This window comes from Rhinopithecus bieti, unplaced genomic scaffold (genome assembly GCF_001698545.2).
Source record: "Rhinopithecus bieti isolate Rb0 unplaced genomic scaffold, ASM169854v2 scaffold_13207, whole genome shotgun sequence".
Lineage (NCBI taxonomy): Eukaryota > Metazoa > Chordata > Mammalia > Primates > Cercopithecidae > Rhinopithecus > Rhinopithecus bieti.
Genome location: NW_016807866.1, coordinates 3,339,506 through 3,348,282, shown reverse-complemented (window position 1 = coordinate 3,348,282; position 8,777 = coordinate 3,339,506). Strand labels below are relative to the sequence as shown.

The 8,777-nt window shown below is 46.4% G+C and overlaps 1 long non-coding RNA gene across 1 annotated transcript; it reads right to left on the bottom strand.

Annotated features, from left to right (window-relative positions):
• Positions 1–2,543: 2,543 nt before the first annotated feature.
• Positions 2,544–3,854, bottom strand: LOC108536824 (uncharacterized). The gene is made up of 2 exons (XR_001887629.1): positions 3,685–3,854; positions 2,544–3,508 (listed from the first exon to the last, which is right to left on the bottom strand). It is a non-coding gene; the product is annotated as an uncharacterized LOC108536824 (long non-coding RNA).
• Positions 3,855–8,777: the final 4,923 nt, after the last annotated feature.

Below are 8,777 nucleotides of genomic sequence, written 5' to 3'. Positions count from 1 at the left end.
GTCATCACAGCCTGAGGGAAGCAGCGTCTAGACTCTGTCCAGTGCTGCTTTCCCCCACAAGCACCTCTCTGGTTTTGACATATCGTCTCAGGCTGAAAGCCTCAGAATATTTGGCAGAGAACCACTGTGAACCTCCACAGTGGGTTGCCTGAGCGCAGTAGTGACATCAGAGAGACGTATTCTTTCTCCAGTTCTGCCCCTAGGGAAGCAGCTGGCCTGCCTGAAGGCAGCAGGGAGCGGTGAGGAAATGAAGTAAAACTCAGGGTCTTAAAACCAACACTAGAGGTTTTTTTTCTTTTTTTTTTATTTATTTCCTCAAGATTAGTCACCCAGCCATGTCCTTTTAAAAAAATTCGCAAGGGCCGGGCATGGTGGCTCACACCTGTAATCCCAGCACTTGGGAGGCCGAGGCAGGTGGATCACCTGAGGTCTGGAGTTTGAGACCAGCCTGGCCAACATGGTGAAACCCGTCTCGATTAAAAGCACAAAAATTAGCCAGGCGTGGTGGCGGACACCTGTAGTCCCAGCTGCTGGGGAGGCTGAGGCAGGAGAATGGCATGAACCCAGGAGGCAGAGCTTGCAGTGAGCTGAGATCGTGCCTCGGCAACAAGAGCGAAACTCTGTCTAGGGGGAAAAAAAGTCAGGCAGCGGCCCTGTGGCTGTAAATGCTAAATATATCAGATGATCCACAGATTCCTGTCTCCAGCTCAGTTGTCTTCTGAGCTTCAAATACCTCCATCTATGTCTACTTGGATGTAGAATGTGTATTAGGTTTTTCAAACATAATGTATTGTAAATACTGCCTTTGCTCTCCCTCCCCACCTGATACCTATCCCATCCCTGTGGTTTTCAAACATCAGTATCCCCATCTCAGAATTTAAATAACCAATCAGGCCAGGTGCGTGGCTCACGCCTATAATCCCAGCACTTTGGGAGGCTGAGGCAGGTGGATCACCTGAGGTCAGGAGTTTCACACCAGCCCGGCCAACATGGTGAAACCCCATCTCTACTAAAAATACAAAATTAGCTGTGTATGGTGGCGCACGCCTGTAATCCCAGCTAGTAGGGAGGCTGAGACACGAGAATCACTTCAGAATGCACCAGAAACTCTGCACACCATTTCTCAGTCAAAGATGATGATTCTCATGACATTATTGTCTCCTCAACCTCTTCCTCTGGGCAGGTACCCGTCCTCAAAGGCAATTGGGTTCAGGCCTGCATTTTCAGAATGAATGGTGCAAGGAGGCAGAAGTTGCAGTGAACAGAGATCATGTCACTGCACTTCAGCTTGGGTGACAGAGCGAAACTCCATCTCAAAAATTAAAAAAAAAAATTAATGAAAAACAGTATCTCCACATGATTCAGTAATTCCATTTCTGGGTATACATCCAAAAGAATTAGAAGCAGGGTCGCAAAGAGATAATTGTATACCCATATTTATAGCAGTATTATTCACTATAGCAACCCAAGTGTCCATCTGCAGGTGAACAGATAAGCTAAATGTAGTCCATGTGTACAATGGAATATTACACAGTGTTAAGAAGGAAGGAAAATCTGACACATGCTACAACATGGATGAATATTAAGGACATTATGCAAAGTGAAATAAGTCCATCACAAAAGGACACACACTGTGTGATTCCACTTAGATGAGATACCCCGAGTACTAACATTTACAGAGACAGAAAGAAGAATGGTGGTTGCCACGAATGAGAGGTAAGAGGAAATGCGGATTGTTGAAATGGCATAGAGTGTTAATTTCGCAAGATTCAGAGTGTTCTGGAGATGGGTTGAACAATAACGTGAATGCATTTAACACTACGGAACTGTATACTTGAAATGGTGAAGGTAGTACATTCTATATTTTATTTTTTATTTTTGTATTTTAGATTTTGTATTTTGCCACAGTCTTTTTCAAAAATCCAATTCCTTCCTCGTTCTCTGTGCCCCTCTGCGATCGGGCCCCGCCTCCATTTCTGGCCTCATTTTCTCCGCCGCCTCCCCTACTCCCTCAGCTCCAGCCATTTGGCTTTGTGGCTGACACCCGTTAAAGCGTTTAACACCCACTAAGGCATTTCCACCTGGAATCTTCTTCCTCCAGAGAGTCTCATGACTGACCCTTCCACTTCCACAGGGTCTGCTCAAGGAGACCTTCCCTCACCACCCTTTCTAGAATGGCAGTCACCCTGACTTTGTTCCTTTTTGCCACACTTCCTAACTTGACATGAGGTTGTTTATTTAGAGACAGGGTCTCGCTCTGTGGCCCAGGCTGGAGTGCAGTGGTGTGATCACAACTCACTGCAGCCTCAACCTCCCAGGCTCAAGTGAGTCACCTGCCTCAGCCTCCCGAGGCCTCTGGTCCCGAGGGACCAGACATTCATGCCATCACCCCCAGCTAATTTTTTGAATTTCTGTAGAGACAGGGTCTTGCTATGTTGCCCAGGCTCATCCTGAACTCCTGAGTTAAAGCAATCCTCCCACCACCACCTCCCAAAGTGCTAGGATTATAGGAGTGAGCCACCACACCCAGCCGACATTCCATGTGCAACTGTCTGCTTGTTTATTCTTTCTTCTTGTGAGAGCAGGAGTTTTTGTCTGCTTAGCTTACCACATAACTCCTGGCATACAGCAGGTGCTCAATAAGTGCACTGTCTGTGCAATGAGCTGCTGAGAAAATAAATGTGAGCCCTGCAATACAATCTCACATAGAAAGACAAGGGTGGGGGTCCCCAGGGACTTCAAATCATCCTTCTCACTGCTCAGTAAATGCAACTTTCTCCCTGGACAATAAAGAATGGAATTGTATATGTACAATACTGAGAGCTTTTAGAGAAAATAGTGACAAAATTCATAGCAGCCCGTACACAGCAAAGCTCAGTGTTCATGGAATGCAGATCTTTAGTACTGGCATGATTTTAAAATTCAAACATAAGCTGTTTTTCCATGTTCTTTAACCACAAATAAGGCTGCTGGTCTGGGGTCAGGACACGGTGGAATCAAGAGGACTCCTGGGTCACTAGTGCCACCACTGACTTGCAGTGTGACCTTGGAGAAGCCAGTGTCCCCTCACTGGGCCTCCGTTTTCTTTCCAGTCCTATGTAAGGACCAGGTTGCTTCCCATGGGTCCCTTCCGACTTGAACATTTTTGCAATTTCGAAAAGTTGTAGTTCATTCATTCTTCAAGATTTCTGAGAGTTGAAGTTCATCTGAAACTGCTCCTTAGTAAGGTTCCTTTTTTGTCCTTCCCTCATTTGGCAATGCAATACAGAAAAACAGTTCTACCCAGGAGTAAAACCACAATGATTCATGTCATGTCAAACCCAAACGCAGTGGGGAGGGGAGGGAATAGGGATATTTACTCATTCTTGGAATAAGAAGGAGTTTGAACTCAAAACTGCATTATTCACGGTAACATCATTCATCGTGACAAGCTGCTGTGTTTTTTCATGAGGTTATAAGATGTAATTGCTCAGGCATTCAGATGGCATTAGAACGAGGGAGTGTCATCCTATCAATAAAAACAGAACAAACTCTGTCTTTGGGGAGGCCAAGAGTGAGGCTTAAGGGAAGGGCACAGCAAGGGAGACTAAGGCTGGGGCATCAAGCACCGGGGCTGGGAGTGGGGTGGGTGCTGCAGTTCCCCGCCCCCAGCGCGCCCTTCCTACAAGCCTGCCCTGCACTCACCGTCAGCTGAAATGAAGCAGGAAGTGGAGCAGGGGATCTGTGGGCCCCACAAGCTCAGAGGAAGGAGGGCAGCAGGAACTTTCAGTGCGTGGCTATAGGAAATTTACCAAGTGGAACAGGAGACTCCAAAGAGTTCATGTGCTTTTCCAAAGAAGGGTCCAAAGGCACTTAGGCCAAAAATAGATGAATAGATGAGTGAGTGAGTGAGTGTACGTGTGTGTGTACGTGTGTCAGTTCTGGTAATCTACAAAGACAACACTGGCTCTCCCCAACTTAATCCTCCCACCTACCCCCACACCCCCTTCTGTTCTTGCATGTCTGAGCCTGTCTGTCTGGCAAAGGGAGAGGTGAACTCAGCAGCCTCTAGGTAGAATTAGAAAGGAAGAGAAAATTAGGCTAACAAGTTTGGCCACCCCTGCTCCCCCCAAAAAAGCTGCTATCATCAAAGGGGAAGGGCCATTACATTGAGAGTCTACTGTGGCCTCTGTGACCAGAATTTGTTCTTGTGGAATGTAGCCAGAGAAACTAAAGTGAAAACGCAAGGCGTTGTTTTCACCAAGATATAAAAAGCTGTGACCCCAGCCACGTAGGTGCCCACCACTGCCACTGCTCATCCACCCCACCCCACTGTCACTCATGCACAGATGGCCCTGTGGTCTCATTTCTGAGAACCTCAGAGGATGCAGAATCACTCCAGCCCTCTGAAAACTCCTTAGTGTCTTAGCACTGTGAGCAAGAGTGGCATTAGTCATTTGAGGAAGCGGTGGTAACCAGCAGGAGACAACCTTCATTGAAGGCAAAAATGAGGTGATTTCACACAGTTCTGCAGATAGCAGAGGCCTCTCCCTGAATGCAAAGGTCATCACGACAGGAGACAAACACATGGCAATTCCACTGGGTGACAGTGAGCAGGTGTGCCCTCTGGGTATGCCCAGAAATAACTGGAGCTGGACATATTCAAAGACAACCAGACATCCAAGAAAACAGGATGCCATGAGTGGGGTTTAGTAGACAAAAGAAACACAGAGGTTTCAGATATTCAACTCACTAGACACAGACTAAAACAACTCTAGCTACTCTATTCAAAGAAATAGTCAACACGTTTGCAAATTCTAACCAGGACCTGGAAACTATAAGAAGTGTCACATAGTCACATAGTTGATATAAAAAAAGAATTCAGAATAACTTCTAGAGGTGGAAAGTACAATAACTAAAAATTAAAGAGCATGTAAGTGGCTTTAACCACACTTTGAATCCAGCTGCAGAATTCATATACCAAAATTAAAGCAGAAGAAACACTGAGATTACAGTATAAGGAGACAGAAAGATTAAAAACCAGAAGAGAGGGTAATAGAGTATACAGTGAGTCAACCTAACATGCATTTCATGTCAGTATCAAAAGAAGTAAAAGGAGGGAAGGCCCAGAAGAAAATATTTTAATAGGACAGGCATGGTGGCTCACACCTGTAATCCCAGCACTTTGGGAGACCAAGGCGGGTGGATTGCCTGAGTTCAGGAGTTCGAGACCAGCCTGGCCAACATGGTGAAACCCCATCTCTACGAAAAATACAAAAATTAGCTGGGTATGGTGGCGGGCGCCTGTAATCCCAGCTACTTGGGAGGCTGAGGCAGGTGAATCACTTGAACCCGGGAAGCGGAGATTGCGGTAAGCCAAGATCGTGCCATTGTACTCCAGCCTGGGCAACAAGAGTGAAACTCCATCTCAAAAAATATATATATTTTAATATTTTAATATATAATAATGGAAGAAGGAAGGAGGGCAGGAGGAAGGAAAAAAAGAAGGAAAGAGGGAGGAAGGAAGGATGGGATGAAGGGAGGAAGAGAAGGGAGGAAGGGAGGGAGGAAGGAAAGGAAGAAGGAGGATGGGGTGGGAGGGAAGGAGGGAGGGAGGAAGAAAACTTTTAAAACAGCCTTAGGAAGAAAGAGATTGCCTTTAAGGAGGCCATAAATCAACAGTCAACTGACTTTTTTTAAAGCCACGGTGGAATCCAAAAGAAAAGCCTAGATCCTCTAGCCATGGAAAATATCCGTCGAGTGAAGATGAAATATAGACATTTGGGACAAGAAAAAAACCTACAGATAAAACCCCAAGAGCATTCACCACTAGCAGATAATCATCTTTTGAAAGGAAAAGGAGTGTGACACCCAGAGCTGTGTGGAATGTTAGAGCTGACATTTTACTTGGAGCTTCCAACAGGGAAATCGCTCCTTGATGACCCATGTAGACGAATGATCATGGACATCAGTGTGAACCAGATGGACCCCACACATGTCTTGATGTCTTGGCACCTCAGAGGCCCCTGGAATGTGTGTATGTGTGTATATATATATATACTTCCAGGGAAAACATGGAACCCCTAAAATGACATGGGAAAACAGGGGCTCGAAGCAGGAGCTAAATTCAGCTAGAGAATAATAAAGTTATGCGTCTTGTGGTGCACAGACTACTGAAGGCAGGCTTTGCAGAGAGCTTGGAGACCTCTAGAGTTGCATCTTAGCCACCCTCTTGAGTTACTAGGAGAGTCAAAGGACATAAGTCCTCTTAAAGCACCTCAAAGGCAAGGAAAGCCATACAGATTTGAGGCAATGATCATACTTGAAATCACTCCTTTGAAGTGACCTAAAGAATATCAGTAGGACTCAAGCAATTAAACAATTGTCAAATGCATCAAGCATCTGCGATGAATTCACAGGCACATCTGAGCAAGAAACCAACAGTAATTCTTCATGTTGTGACTGGATCTTGGGAGGACCCTTGGAATTCCCTGGGAGAGCTCCTATCTAGGACTGGCCCACTCTCCTGGCTTCTCCTGCCAGGAGCCAAGTTCAGAGACTGAGGGACTGAGTTCCTTCTCCCTAGTTTCTCCCTTGTAATTCCCAACAACTCTGACAGCTGGCAGCTCTCCCCTAGAGGCTAGAGGGCTACTGATGATTCCAGGGAAGTGGCTGCTTGTACCAATCCTAACCCCTGATAACTCTAAAGATGCTGGGGAGGAATCTCATTCCCAGGATCATAAAACTTGGTGAAGAGGAGGGGTTTGAAAAAGATTAATAACCTGCTAAGGACATGACCAGACTGACTTCTTGAAAACAAGGGACTGGTGTGTGTCTTCTCTTCCCATGTAACAGCCGGTGGTGAACAACCAGCTCGAGGAAAAGAAAAAGGAGATTTGCTGCTGTTGCTAGGACTAGGGCTCCAAATACATTAAGGCCCTTGATGGGGGAGTTAAGCCTGCCACCGTCCAGTGTCATGGGGTAACCAAGCACTATCCACTCTCTAAGTGGTAAACATAATTTTCCCACGTGGGAGACACTAATCCACATCATGCTGAAAGCAAAGTTATAAAGTGAAGTCGTCCCACCCCCCCACCGCCCCCACCCCATCTCGGTCATGAGCATCCAGGTGCCTTTTCTTTTTAGAGACAGGTTGTCATTCTGTCACCCAGGCTGGAGTACAGTAGTGTGATCATAGCTCACTGCAGCCTCGAACTCCTGACTCAAGCCATCCTCCCACCTGCCTCCTGAGTAGCTGGAACCACAGGCACACACCATCATGCTTGGCTCAGGTGCTGTTTATTGAAGCTTCTTCCACCCAGCTCTGAGCCTTGCTCCTGAAGTCATCCTTCGACCAGGGCTGCTGGCACCTCAAGCCACTCTGGCCCCTGAACATCCCCCAGTCACATTAGTCCTGGCTCTCTCATTCTTCATGATGTCCATCAGGCGGAGACCAGCCAATGGGAGGTCAGACCCACCCTCCTCCAAACTCAGCAACATGTATGGGCTTTCATTATGTGCCTCTTCACAAATCTTATCTTTTTTTCATTTTTGTGTCCCTTAGGATAGGAATTCCTAGCTCTACTTAACAGATGAGTGTGGGGCCAGGCATGATGACTCATGTCTGTAATCTCAGCACTTTGGGAGGCCAAGGTGGGAGAATCACCTGAGGTCAGAAGTTCAAGACCAGCCAGGCCAACATAGTGAAACCCCATCTCTACCAATAATACAAAAATTAGCCAGGCGTGGTGGCAGGCGCCTGTAATTCCAGCTACTTGGGAGGTTGAGGCAGGAGAATCACTCGTACCCGGGAGGCAGAGGTTGCAGTGAGCTGAGATCATGCCACTGCACTCCAGCCTGGGCGACAGAGTAAGACTCCGTCTGAAAAAAGAAAGATGAGTGTGGTAGGCAGAATAAAGTCCCCCAAAGATGTGCACAGCCTGACCCCTGGGACCTGTGAATGTTTCCCTCTGTGGCAAAAGAGACTTTGCAGACGAGACTAAGTCAAAGATCTTGAGATAAAGATATTATTCTGGATTATCATCGTAGCCTCTAAATGCAACCACAAGTGTTCTTACAGGAAGGAGGCAGAAGGAGATTTGACAGGAGAGAAGGCAATGAAACAAGGTGTTGCTCTGCTGGCTTTGAAGATGGGGGAAGGAGTCAACAATCAAGGATTGCAAGGAATGCAGCATTAGAAGCTGGCAAAGGCAAGGAAATGGGTTCTCCCAGAGCCTCCATGGGGATCTTGGTCCTACCAACATCTTGATTTTGGAATGGAAGAACCGCAAGTGTCTGCCCCTTTGTCATTTTCTGAAAAAGCAATTTATCGTGAAATCCTCCCTGTGGCTGAGCTATTCAATACTTTTTTACCTATGAAAACTCCACTCCGGTTAGTTGCTGCTTGGACATGATGCCATAGCACTATCTGAGAGGTCACAACACATTTTATGTCCTTGGTCAGAAATAGAAAAACAGAAGCACAAGACCCCTAGCCAGAAGATGACAGCATGCCAGAGCTTAGTGTCACCAAGCTTTCCTTTCTATTTTTGGAAGCTTTAACTTATTAGGCAAACGTATCACCCAACAAACACTGGGAAATGTAGGTTGGAAAGGTCCCGCTAGTTGATTAAATTCCCTCATTCTCTTCCAAGGCTCCCCGCAAAACTGAAAGCCCCTTATCAGCTCTCATAAGAACAATGGAAGGAAACAAGCACTTTCTAAGCCTTTGATCCTACTCCTGCTTAACCTCCTAATTCAGTCTTTACCCCTGGTTTTAAAGCCACCAACACCTCTCC